The 12,250-nt window shown below is 46.0% G+C and overlaps 1 long non-coding RNA gene across 5 annotated transcripts; it reads left to right on the forward strand.

Annotated features, from left to right (window-relative positions):
* Positions 1 to 606: 606 nt before the first annotated feature.
* Positions 607 to 10,933, forward strand: LOC140913336 (uncharacterized). Of its 5 annotated transcripts, none has more exons than XR_012159548.1 (4): positions 607 to 1,019; positions 1,512 to 1,620; positions 2,816 to 2,936; positions 4,285 to 9,638. It is a non-coding gene; the product is annotated as an uncharacterized lncRNA (long non-coding RNA). The 5 variants fall into 5 exon arrangements; XR_012159549.1 differs by having other exon boundaries at positions 1,515 to 1,620; XR_012159550.1 differs by lacking the exon at positions 1,512 to 1,620 and adding an exon at positions 10,674 to 10,933 and having other exon boundaries at positions 618 to 1,019; positions 4,285 to 4,624.
* The last annotated feature ends 1,317 nt before the right edge of the window (positions 10,934 to 12,250 follow it).

The following is a 12,250-nucleotide window of genomic DNA, read 5'->3' on the forward strand; positions in this document are numbered from 1 at the left end:
CGACATTGGTGAGGCCTCATCTGGAGTACTGTGTCCAGTTTTGGGCCCCACACTTCAAGAAGGATGTGGATAAATTGGAGAGAGTCCAGCGAAGGGCAACAAAAATGATTAGGGGACTGGAACACATGAGTTATGAGGAGAGGCTGAGGGAGCTGGGATTGTTTAGCCTGCAGAAGAGAAGAATGAGGGGGGATTTGATAGCTGCTTTCAACTCCCTGAAAGGGGGTTCCAAAGAGGATGGCTCTAGACTGTTCTCAATGGTAGCAGATGACAGAACGAGGAGTAATGGTCTCAAGTTGCAGTGGGGGAGGTTTAGATTGGATATTAGGAAAAACTTTTTCACTAAGAGGGTGGTGAAACACTGGAATGCATTACCTAGGGAGGTGGTAGAATCTCCTTCCTTAGAGGTTTTTAAGGTCAGGCTTGACAAAGCCCTGGCTGGGATGATTTAACTGGGAATTGGTCCTGCTTCGAGCAGGGGGTTGGACTAGATGACCTTCTGGGGTCCCTTCCAACCCTGATATTCTATGATTCTATGAAGGGCAGGCTCCCATGCTATTGGCTCCCTTTCTCCCAATGCGGAACCTACCAATCCTGTCTTCTGGACGATAACGCTCATCTGAGCAATCCTCACCTGTGTAGCTTTTCGGAAATTAAGTTTAGTGCCTATGCCAGGGAACCATAGTGTTCAGGCAGCTGCTTGTGTGCATGGGTTTCTCATTTCAGTGAAGCTCTAATTACGCATATGCAAACCGAAAAGCTGGGGAACAGCAAACAGCATAGTCACTGCTCCCGTCTATATGATGCCCTTAGCATTGGCTCCATTCTGTACTGGACAGTGGGCATCTGGCTTTAGGTGTTCAAAAAAACGAACTGCCTTATTGTTTACTCTATATTCTTTATGATATTTTTTATTTGATAAGAATCATATTTACTGTGCTTAATACTGTTTAGTAGTAAATAATACAGCAAAGAGAAGAGCAGATCACCTGGGCATGGCAGGATCCTTTTGAATTACTGTAAGTACTGGATTAATTTTTCCTGAAATTTTGAATTCATGTTATATGCAGTTTAGTTTATGGATGAATTTGAGGCAAATATAGAAAACAGTCAATTCTGTATAGCAAATCTGACAGAGGCAGCCATCAGGGGATGAACAGAACTGAATTCTCTGACAGAGGACGTCTGGCTGAAATGGGAACTAAATTTAATGGGAAGCCATTTGGTTTTGTCCCTTAAAGAGAGATTGTTGTCCACACGACCAGTTAGTGCACATTCTATTTTTAATGCATTTTAGGAAATTGTACAAAGAGATGATTGGTACTAAAAATCTAATGAACTCTGTGTGGGGAACTATCTATGTTTTGTAGCACATTGTAATTTTAATTAACAGGTCTTCAAAATTATAATTATCCAATACCTTGACAAAGCATGAAAGGCTCCCCCGCTCCTTTCCTCACCCTTCTATGTCTGCTCCATCCTCCTTTTTCCACATGCTGCCTGGCTTCCAGCAGGAGAAATATTGACAGCACGAGAAAGACAGTTGCCCTGCTCTCAGTTCTGGTGCCTGTCTCCTAAGGATTGTAAATATGTTTTTCCCTTTTATAGAGGGGAAAATAGGTATGTATGAGCATTGCTCTGTTTACAGCAGAGTTTAAGATGCTTACTTAAGTGGATATAAAAGGTACTAAATCCATATACAAGCTTATGTGCGGTAACTTTTTTTAAGTGGTGCTGAATTTGGTTTTGATGATCAGCCATGAGTCTTATTGACTTTTGCTGGTGTGTTTCTACACTTTTGTACATACTGGTATGTCAAAGATTTGTTAAAATGCTGCAAGAGTTAAACACAGTGTACCTGATTCTCCTCTTAGGCCTGGTCTACACATACAGCTTTTGTTCTGGCATAAGTATTTGGTTTAAGAGTGTGATTTTTTGCTAAATTAGTTATACTGTTTGTTGAATCAGAAATTACACATTCACCTTTGAAAAGTTCAGCTCAGGCTCCCCAGAGATTCCAGAGAGATTACTCAAATTATAAATTTAAAAAGGGATATCCACTCTAGTGTTGGGCAAAAGATTTTCAGCCAAATCTTTCAACCAAAAGTTTTTTCAGGAAAAATTGCAGATTTAGTAACATCGAAACAATTCACAAATTGATGTCAGTTTTGCCAAAATGTTTCAATTAACAGAACAAGACAAACAAAAAAATTTAAAAATGATTTTTTACACATTTTGATATTTTCTAAATGAAATGTACCAATTTTTTAGTCCATGATGTTATTTTGTTTCAAAATTTCCTTTAAAATCGAAGCATTTTGATTTTGTTGAAATAAAACATTTTATTGAACCCAAAATTACACACTCACATAAACACACACTTTTCAATTTACAAGCAACTTTGAAAAATTTAATTTTTGGTTTGATCCAAAACAATTTTTTCCCCAATTTTTCAGAATTGCCAGCAAACCAAAAAATCCATTATTCACATAGCTCTGATAAGGATGATAAGATCAAACAAAGCAAATTTCCATTTCAAAAAATATCCTGGTATCTTTGTGTTTCTAAGGAAATTTAAAAAGCACTTAGAACCTGGGAATAATCTTATAAATCAAAGTATGTAAAATAAGGTTTACATGCATAGCCAGCTTAATTAAAATCGGAATAAATTTACTTATGATTCTGCATGAGAAAAAGAGAGAGGAATTTGCTTAGAATTTAATGGCTAAGTGATTTCTTGTATGTAATTTTAGAGGTAGCAGCTCTCCACAAAAACTCAATAGATTAATTATAATAATACTTTGCATTTCTACAGTCTCTTCTCTCCAAGGATAACAAAAGGCTTTCGCACCATTAATGAATTAAAGGTGTTCTACAAATGACAGAAAATACATTAGGATGATACCATCATTGCTTACATAAAGAAGGCCTGAGAGGTACTTTTTCTGGTCTTTCTCCTTAGTTTTTACCTTAGAAATACCAGAGATGTCAAGTCTTCCTCCCCTGGTTTTTGTTGGAGGATGCCCTAGTATGGCTTTTCCTCTGCATTTATTAAGGTTAAACTTCCTTGGTATCTCTAAAAAAAGAAAAGGAGTACTTGTGGCACCTTAGAGACTAACCAATTTATTTGAGCTTAAGCTTTCATGAGCTACAGCTCACTTCATCGGATGCAAATTTAAAAATAAATTTGTTAGCCTCTAAGGTGCCACAAGTACTCCTTTTCTTTTTGCGGATACAGACTAACACGGCTGCTACTCTGAAACTTGGTATCTCTGAAATTATAAACCTACTAGCTCTCCAATCATCCATAGAGCCTTCCAGGGGAGACAAGGTGTGAATATTTTGTATTAGGCAACCCTTTCGGGACATTTTTATCTATGAAAAGGAAACAAACACGGGCAGAAGTCCAGTATCTTTTTATTTTTAGGGTCACCTTTAACCTTCACAATGCCTTAATGAGATAGGGAAGTATTTTAATTGCCTCTTTACAGATAAGGAAATTGATGTGCAGAGGATTATGTGACCTGCCCAATGTCCCAGAGAATGTCTCATGCTTTAGCCACCACACTCCTCTTTCCTTCTTAAGTGCCAGTGCTCAGTACCATTCGGACAATGCAGAAGACTTCCCATCAAGTTTGATTTGGCCTAGATAATAACCAGATGGACAAATGAACACCAGAGCACATGTAAGCAGTGTCAGGATGAGCTCCACCCTGACATCTGGTGGTGAGGTGTGGCAAGTTGTGGAAAAGAACTTCAGGGGCTGATCTCATTTGCATAGGCACACCCACCACGCCTAGAATGAGACCATAGCTGCCCAAATGGTCACTTTGGCTGCTGTGGGATCCCCAGTGTCTCTGTTATTGGGGCAGAAAGAATAAATTGTTATTACCCTGATTATGGGAACTGTGCTTGGAACTGTACGTGGCCTTTTGTTATGATGGAGGGATTCACCATCAACTAAGTAGCACTCGCTAGGCAAGGGTCATGGGTTCCAAAACTGTGTGAATGGAGAGAGGCTGGGGACAAGTATTAATACTTGGTGGCATGGGCCCCTTGGTGAGGGCCTTACATGCTGATTGCACTTCCTCCTCTCTCCACTGTGGAATATCAGAGCTAATTTTGATTTCATTAGAAGTCTAGTTATAGGCTGCTGAGCTCACTTTGGGCTGACAGTGCACCAGCACTGGGGCTCCCCTACTATAAGCTGAATTCACCTAAGAGCTGAAATCACTGAGTGTTGTGTTAAGTAGTGGGGGAGCCTGAAGATATATTGTGGAGCAGGTTGCGGGATGGCTGGTGAAGCAGTTCGACGCGGAGCAGTGTGTGGATGGCAGGAGCTGCTTGTGGGCCGTGGAGCTGAGTGAAGGAGTTCGTGGGGCGGCTGGCGGAGCGGAGCGCAGCTGAGCGAAGGAGTTCGTGGGGCGGCTGGTGGAGCGGAGCGGAGCGCAGCTGAGCGAAGGAGTTCGTGGGGCGGCTGGCGGAGCGGAGCGCAGCTGAGCGAAGGAGTTCGTGGGGCGGCTGGTGGAGCGGAGTGCAGCTGAGCGAAGGAGTTTTGTGGGGCGGCTGGCGGAGCGGAGCACCGCTATGGAGCTATGGGGCGGTCAGCTTCAGATCACGTAAGGTGCCTCTTACCCCCGTCCCATTTCCACCCAGGTTGGGAGGTAAAGCTCCGCCGATAAACTTTCGAACTCTGGGGCTGCCCTGACCAGGGACAGAGACTTTTGGGGCATTGGACTTTTGGGACTTTGGGTGATTTGGGGTTGCTGGACTCAAGAACCAAAGGGAAAAGGGCATGCCCCAATTTGCCTGGGGTGGGGTTGTTTTTGCTCATGGGTTGTGTTATGAATCCTGTTGGTGGTGTTTCCCCAACATAATGCCACATTGTTTCTCTCTGTTATTAAAAGACTTTTGCTACACTCAGACTATGTGCTTGCGAGAGGGGAAGTATTGCCTCTTGGAGGCGCCCAGCGGGGGTGGAATATATTTGTCCCAGGTCACTGGGTGGGGGCTCGAGCCGGTTTTGCATTGTGTTATTGGAATGGAACCCCTAGATATTGAACCCGGCCCTTGTTGCTGCCAACTCTGACGGGCAGAAGGGTTACACACACATGCATCCATATAATCCCAGCAACTTGTATCTCTGCTTCTTCACCTGATTCTTGATGTATGAAGAAACAAAGTGAAAGAAAACATTATTGTATCATTTATGAGAAGACATAGGTTTAACAATCTCAACAGTGTCCTGTTAAAAATAAATTACCATTTCCTTTATATATATCAGTCACCAAACCTTGCATTGTAGTCAAGATCCATCTTATAAATCTTATCTTCAAAGTGTATATAGTTAACTGGAACCATTACAGTGAATGGATCAAGATCCTTCACCAATTTGAAAGTTTTCCCCTGAGATTTCTTTATGTAATGATTGGTCTGTTTCCTGGCTTCTCTGGAATTCCTGAAATCAGTGGAGAAAATTGCTTCATACAAGCTTTTGAGGTCTTCTAAAAACTTCTGTAGAAATTTCAAGTTCTCATCTACAAAAAAAAAGGCATTTTCCATACTTTGCTGGATCTTGCTGTCAGGACGGTTTAGCTTGTGGATGACATGAGGAAAGACTTCATGTATCTCCTGATCCTCAATCTCTGTTAGGTTAAAAGTGAGTCCTCCATGACGCTGACTCAATGTAGCCGATTTAGCTCCGAGTGTCAGCATCACAAAGGCAGTGGAGAGCTCACTGGAGAAAAGAAAATATTTTTGCCAGTTGCACCTGGGTCTGAAGTAACCTGTTTGTAGCATTGTCAAGACTGATTCCCCACTTTGGCACTTGAAGTGTAGAAGGTGGGGGCCGCAAGGATTCTAAAAATTAATACTGGCCACTCGAGGCTTTTATTAAACTCCCAAGGTTACAGCTTTTTTCTGACCTTGGATGGGTAGATGCTGCCACCACCCAAGTGCAAAAACCCCTTTGAGGACCCAGGAAGGGGCACTTGGGAATTCCTTCCTGTGGGGTATCCTCAAGCCCTTTCACCCACCCACCCCTGGGGAAGAGCTGAGAAAGAAAACAAAGGAAATCAGCTGTTGCCACCAGCTAATTAAGCAACATATGCACAAACCTCTTAGGACACACAAACCCAATCCTGTTCTTAAAAAAAGGTAAATTTTATTAAAAACAAAAAGAAAGAAAATACATTTGGAACTTAGGCTTTTTGCTAGATTTAAAAAAAAAACAATTAAGCATCCAGATAGCTCGCTTGAGGTCCAGCTTAAAGGTTACAAGCAAAACAAAAGCACCTGAGGTTAGCACAGAGGAGTCCACAAGCCATAAAGAAACAAAAGAGATTAAACCTAATCACGTCTTCCTAGACATTTCCTGATCTACTTACCTATCTGGGGTTCCAAATGAGTAGTTTCTAGGTATGATCTGGTGATTTTTCATACCTGGCCCAAAGCTTTTTACAGCATTGTTCCAGCACTGTCTCTGCTCTTCAGGAGAACAATACAGACAGACAAAGGGAAAGTGTTTTTTTCCCCCAATTTTAAAAAGTTCTAGCCCTCCCATTGGCCTTTTTGGTTAAGTGCGCACTCCCTTCCTTTTACCTGTGCAGGGAGACTTTTTAACCCTTTACAGGTAAAGCAAGTAGAGAACAACTACCAAGAGGGATTTATAGCTAACTGGCTGTCTGGGTGTCCATAAAAGTGAGCTACTTCCCACTCCTTTCATTTATCACAAGCATCTAAATGCAAAGTCAGCAATTCTAAGAGCTTGTTTGAGATGGACCATGTTTTCATTTGTACCATTGCTTTCAATATGGGGACTGCGTTCCTTGGGATTTGTAGCCTTATGATCTTCATGGCCATTGAAATGATGACAACCTCATAAAGTCCAGCAAGTAACAAACACAGAAAGAGGAAGGATTTCATCATCCTTTGCAATTACTTTAGCAATTATTAGATTTGAAGAGATTAGTTATGAACATTTGCTCAGGCACCAGCTGGCCAAGGTTTATTAACACAATTGTTGGGCCCCATCAACAAAGTAGTTGAGTTGCCAGTGAATGTTGTGAAGGGCAAAATTATAACAAGGTTCAATAAATTAATGGAGGCTAGGTCTATCAATGGCTATTAGCCAGGATGGTCAGGGATGCAACCCCATGCTCTGAGTGTCCCTAGCTGAGAAGCTGAGAAGCCAGAAGCTTCTTTTCCATAGGTCCAGACGATGAAGATGTCATCAATGTAGTGCAAGTAGAGTAGGGGCATTAGGGGACGGGAGCTAAGAAAGTGTTGTTCTAAGTCAGCCATAAAAATGTTGGCATACTGTGGGACCATGTGGGTACCCATAGCAGTGCTGCTGACTTGAAGATATATATTGTCCCCAAATGTGAAATAGTTGAGGGTGAGGACAAAGTCACAAAGGTCAGCCACCAAGTTTGTGTGACATTATCGGGGATACTGTTCCTGATAGCCTGTAGTCCATCTTTGTGTGGAATGTTGGCTTTTACATCCATAGTGGCCAGGATGGTATTTTCTTTAGTGTAGTTATCCTCACAATACCCCTGTGAGGTGAGGAAGTGCTGTTATCCCCTTTTTACAGATGGGGAACTGAGTTGGAGTCTAAGTAATGTGCCCAAATCACATAAGAAGTCTGTGGTCCCTCTCAAGTCCTAGACTTCTGCCCTAATCACTAGACCATACTTCCTCTCCCTGTGCACTTCTGTGTACTTGGGGCCAAATCCTCTTTCCAGGACTGGGTTGGATAAATATGCTGGAGAATTGTGGCAGTACTGCCTGCAACTCAGAAGGATCCTGTTGCATCCATCTGATATGCACTGTTCCTTGCTTATTCTGAGGCTATGTCTGGACTGTAGCTGGGCATGTGATTCCTAGCTTGCATAGAGACATATCTGCATTAGATCTGCTCAAGCTAGCGCACTAAAGGGTGGCAGCTTGGGCTGCTGCCCTGAGTATGTACCTCCCCAGAATCAATGGTATGTTCTTGGGTGGCTAGCCGAAGCTGCAACACATGCTAACAAAATGGTTAGGGAAATAGGAGCTAGGGATAGGGTTCCTATGAGTAGGGCTCACCGTCCTAGGGTAAGGGTTCCAATGGGTAGAGTTCCTCACTCTAGGATTAGGGTTGCTATAGGTAGGCCTCCCCACCCTAGAGTTATGGTTCCTACAGGTACAGCTCCTCACCTTAGGGTTAGGGTTCCTATTGGATAGGGTACTTGGAGCTAGGGTTAGGATTCTCATGGGTAGGCTTCCCCACACTAGGTTTAGGATTCCTAGGAGTACGAATCTCTGCACGAGGACTAGGGTTCCTATAATTATGGTATTGGAGCTAGGGTTAGGGTTCCTATCGATAGGGCTTCCTATTCTAGGGATAGGGGTCCTATGGTTAAGTTAGGTGCAGTTAGCTTTAGGGTTCATATGCATAGGGCTCCCCATCCTAAGGCTAGGGAGTCCTCTGGGTACTTGGAGCAAAGGTTAGGGTTCCTATGGGTAGGGACCTTGTGCTAAGGTTAGGGTTCCTATGATTAGGGTTCTTGGAGTTAGGGTTCCTATGGATACGGCTCCCCACCCTGGAGTAAGAGTTCCTATAGTTAGGGTACTTGGAGCTATAGTTAGGGATTGTAGGGGTAGGATGCTTGGAGCTAGGCTTAGTTTCTTATAGGTAGGCCTCCCTGCAATAGGATTATGATACCTATGGATACAAATCTCTGCACCAGGGTTAGGGCTTCTATAGTTAGGGTATTGGAGCTAGGGTTAGCGTTCTTAGGGGTTAGGGGACTTGGAGCTAGGGTTAGCATTTCTATTGATATAGCTCTCTGCCCTAGGGTTAGGGTTCCTATGGGCAGGGTACTTGGATCCGGGGTTGAGGGTTCCTACAGGTAAGAATCCCTGCCCGCAGATTAGGGTTCCTATGGGTAGGGTACTTGGTGCTCAGGTTGGGGTTGATATGGGTAGTGCTCCCTGCCCTAAGGTTTTCATGGGTGGAACTTCCTGTCCTAGTGTTAAGGTTCCTATGGGTTGGGCTTCCTGTCGTAGGGTTAGGGTTCCTTTGGCTAAGGTAACTGGAGTTAGCTTTAGTTCATATAGGTGGGGCTCCCCACCCTAAGGTTAGGGAGTCCTATGGGTAGCACACTTACCCTCCCGCCCCACCCTCCACCCAGGGTTAGGTTTCTATGGTTAGGGTACTTGGCGCTAGGGTTAATGTTCTTATGGGTAGGGTACTTGGAGCTCAAGTTAAGGTTGATATGGTTGTGCTCCCTGCCCTAAGGTTAGGGTTCCTCTGATTATGGTACTTAGAGCTCTGGTTAGGGATCCTAGGGGTATGATACTTGGAGCTAGGGTTAGGGTTCCCATGGGTAGGCCTCCCTGCACTAGGTTTAGGATTCCTATGGGTACGTATCTATGCAGTAGGGTTAGGATTCCTATAGTTAAGGTATTGGAGCTAGGGTTAGGGTCCGTACGGGTAGGGCTTCTAGCCCTTGGGTTAAGGTTCCTGTGGGTATGGTTCCCCGCCTTAGGGTTAGGGGTTCAATGGGTAGGGCTCCCCACCCTATCGTTAGGGTTCGATGGTTAGGGAGCCAAAGTTAATGTTTCTCTGGGTAGAGTGCGTAGAGCTAGGGTTAGGATTCCTATGGGTAGAGATATACACAAGGCAGGTACCTTTTTCTGTAACTGATGTTCTTTGAGATGTGTTGCTCATGTCCATTCAACTTAGGTGTGTGTGCTCGCCACATGCACCAGTACCGGCAATTTTTTCCCTTAGCAGTATTCGTGGGAACTGGCTCTGGCGCCCCCTGGAGTGGTGTGCATATGCCACAGTATATAGGGTGCCTCCGGCTCACCCCACCCTCTGTTCCTTTTTGCTGGAAACTCCGACAGTGGGGAAGGAGGACGGGTTGTGGAATGGGCATGAGCAACACATCTCGAAGAACACCAGTTACAGAAAAAGATAACTGTCTTGTGGGTATCTCTACCCATAGGAAGCCTAACCCTAGCTCCAAGCCCTCTACCCAGAGCAACATTAACTTCACTCAGAAGCGGTTCAACTCTTGCAGGTCCAGGATAGGTCACAGACTCCCCTTGGCCTTTGGGACTAAAAAGTAACTGGAATAGAATCCCTTATTCCTGTACTCTGAAGGAACGACCTCCAGCACACCTAGCTGCAGTAACTCCTCTACCGCCTGTGCAAGGAGATTCTCGTCAGAAGGGTCCCTGAAGAGGGACGGGGGGAGTAGGAAGGAGGGTGGAAAGCACCTGAAGGGTATAATCCCACACCGCCATACTGAGGACCCATCAATCCAATGTTATAGATGCCCACGCAGGGAGGAAAGGAGAAAGGCGGTTGGCAAAAATAGGGGAGGAAGGATCCTGGGAACAATCTGGTAGTTCGCCCTCAGGCATGCTCTCAAAATGAGTGCTTGCCCACCTGCTTATTGCGGGCTGAGCTTAGCTGAGAAGCCTGCGAAGGCTAGTGGCTAGGACACTGCTTGTAGCCTTATTTCTTATGGGGAGGCTCCTGGCAAGGGGGCTGCCCTGGCGTGAGGCTGCTATGGCTTGAACCGCTTGCAGGCAGGGATGGGAACATATGGGCTGAGCGTTTTAAGGGTTGTGCAGGAGTCCTTGAGGCCATGGAGCTTATTGTCTGTCTGTTCTGTAAACAGGGCTTGCCCATCGAAGGGAAGGTCTTGCATCAACTGCTGAGCCTCCGTGGACAAGCCAAAGGGGAGCAGCCAGGATGCCTGATACATAGCATCACCCTCCTCCATGATTGCCTGGAACTCCTTCCTAGAAGCCTCAGGAAGTAAGCCCTCAAACTTGGCATGGCTTGCCACATGTTAAAGTCATAGCGTCCCAGCAGGGCCTGATGGTTGGCCACCCTCCACTGGAAACTAGAGGACGAATAAACCTTACACTCAACCAAGTCTAGTCTCTTGGAGTCTTTATTCTTAGGGGTAGCCCCGGGTTGACCCTGTTGCTCCCTGTGGCTAACTGCCTCCATCACTAGGGAGTTGAGAGCTGGGTGGGAGTACAGGTACTTGTGGCCTTTGGATGGCACAAAGTACTTGCGCTCAGCCCTCTTGGAGATGGGACGCAGGGAGGAAGGAGTTTGCCACAGGCCATTGGTGATCTTTGACACCCCTTCATGAAGGGGCAAAGCCACCCTGGCTGGTGCCGTGGAGCAGAGGACATCGAAGAGAGAGTCCGAGGGCTCCTCTAACTCCTCCACCTGAAGACCCAGGTTGGCGGTGACCCATTTCAGTAATTCCTGGTGCGCTTTAGCGTCATCCGGAAGAACCAAGAGAGGGGGCCCTGTTATAGCCTTGTTTGGTGATGATGTGGAGGATGCTGGTGTTGTAGGGTCCTCCACAACCATTAGTGGCCCAGTAGCTTGCTCCCCTACTCCCTCTTGGACTTGCGGGGTCCTTGTGCCTGAGGCTTCATGCACCGGAAGAGGGTGGGAGAGAGAGGCAACTGATCTCTCTGAGGCTCCTGACATTGAGCAGGTGGCCTGGGAGGACTGGATGAACCCTGACAGGTTCCATGGGTACCATGACTCCAGCCACGGGGCCGGTTTTGGTGCCGACTGTCAGGAAATCTCACTCCGAACCAGGGCTGGATCCTGAGCGGTCACTCCCAGTCGACCAGGACAGAGCGGAATGGTGGCTGTGCCCCAACCAATGCCAATCAATCCACTTGGAGACCGATCTGGAACAAGGTCTTGGGGACCGGTGGCGCTTGATGGATCCACGACGGCCTGGAGCCGGCCATCTACGTCTCGCGCTTGACAAACAGTACCAGGATGAGGAGCAGGACCAGGAGTCAGAACGGGCCCGGTGCCAGGAAGCACCCATATGCAGTGATGCCCTCCTAGGGGATCGGTGACAGTCTGAGTAATGGTAGAGTCAATCCCTCGATGGGTCCCTGGAGCGGTACCATGGTCTCAGAGATAGCGAGTGCCAGAACCGGTACTCCTGCCTGGGGGGGGCGTGCCTCCAGAGCTCTGTGCTCAGAGCTGGCAAGCTGCACCTCAAGCCTCTCAGCCCGTGTCCAAGGACCAGGGACCAAATGGGGCTTCACTGCACCTGCCTTTCACGGTCAGAGGCTTGGCAACTACAGGAGGGCGAGCGCTTGCGGGATGTCCCCCATGATGGGGAATGGTGCCACTGAGGTGGGGACCATGGAGGTCTGAATGTGGATTTACCACATGATCGGGGAACCACAGGAGCCAGTGTGGGCA

Source organism: Lepidochelys kempii, chromosome 6, assembly GCF_965140265.1.
Source record: "Lepidochelys kempii isolate rLepKem1 chromosome 6, rLepKem1.hap2, whole genome shotgun sequence".
In the NCBI taxonomy this organism is placed as follows: Eukaryota; Metazoa; Chordata; order Testudines; family Cheloniidae; genus Lepidochelys; species Lepidochelys kempii.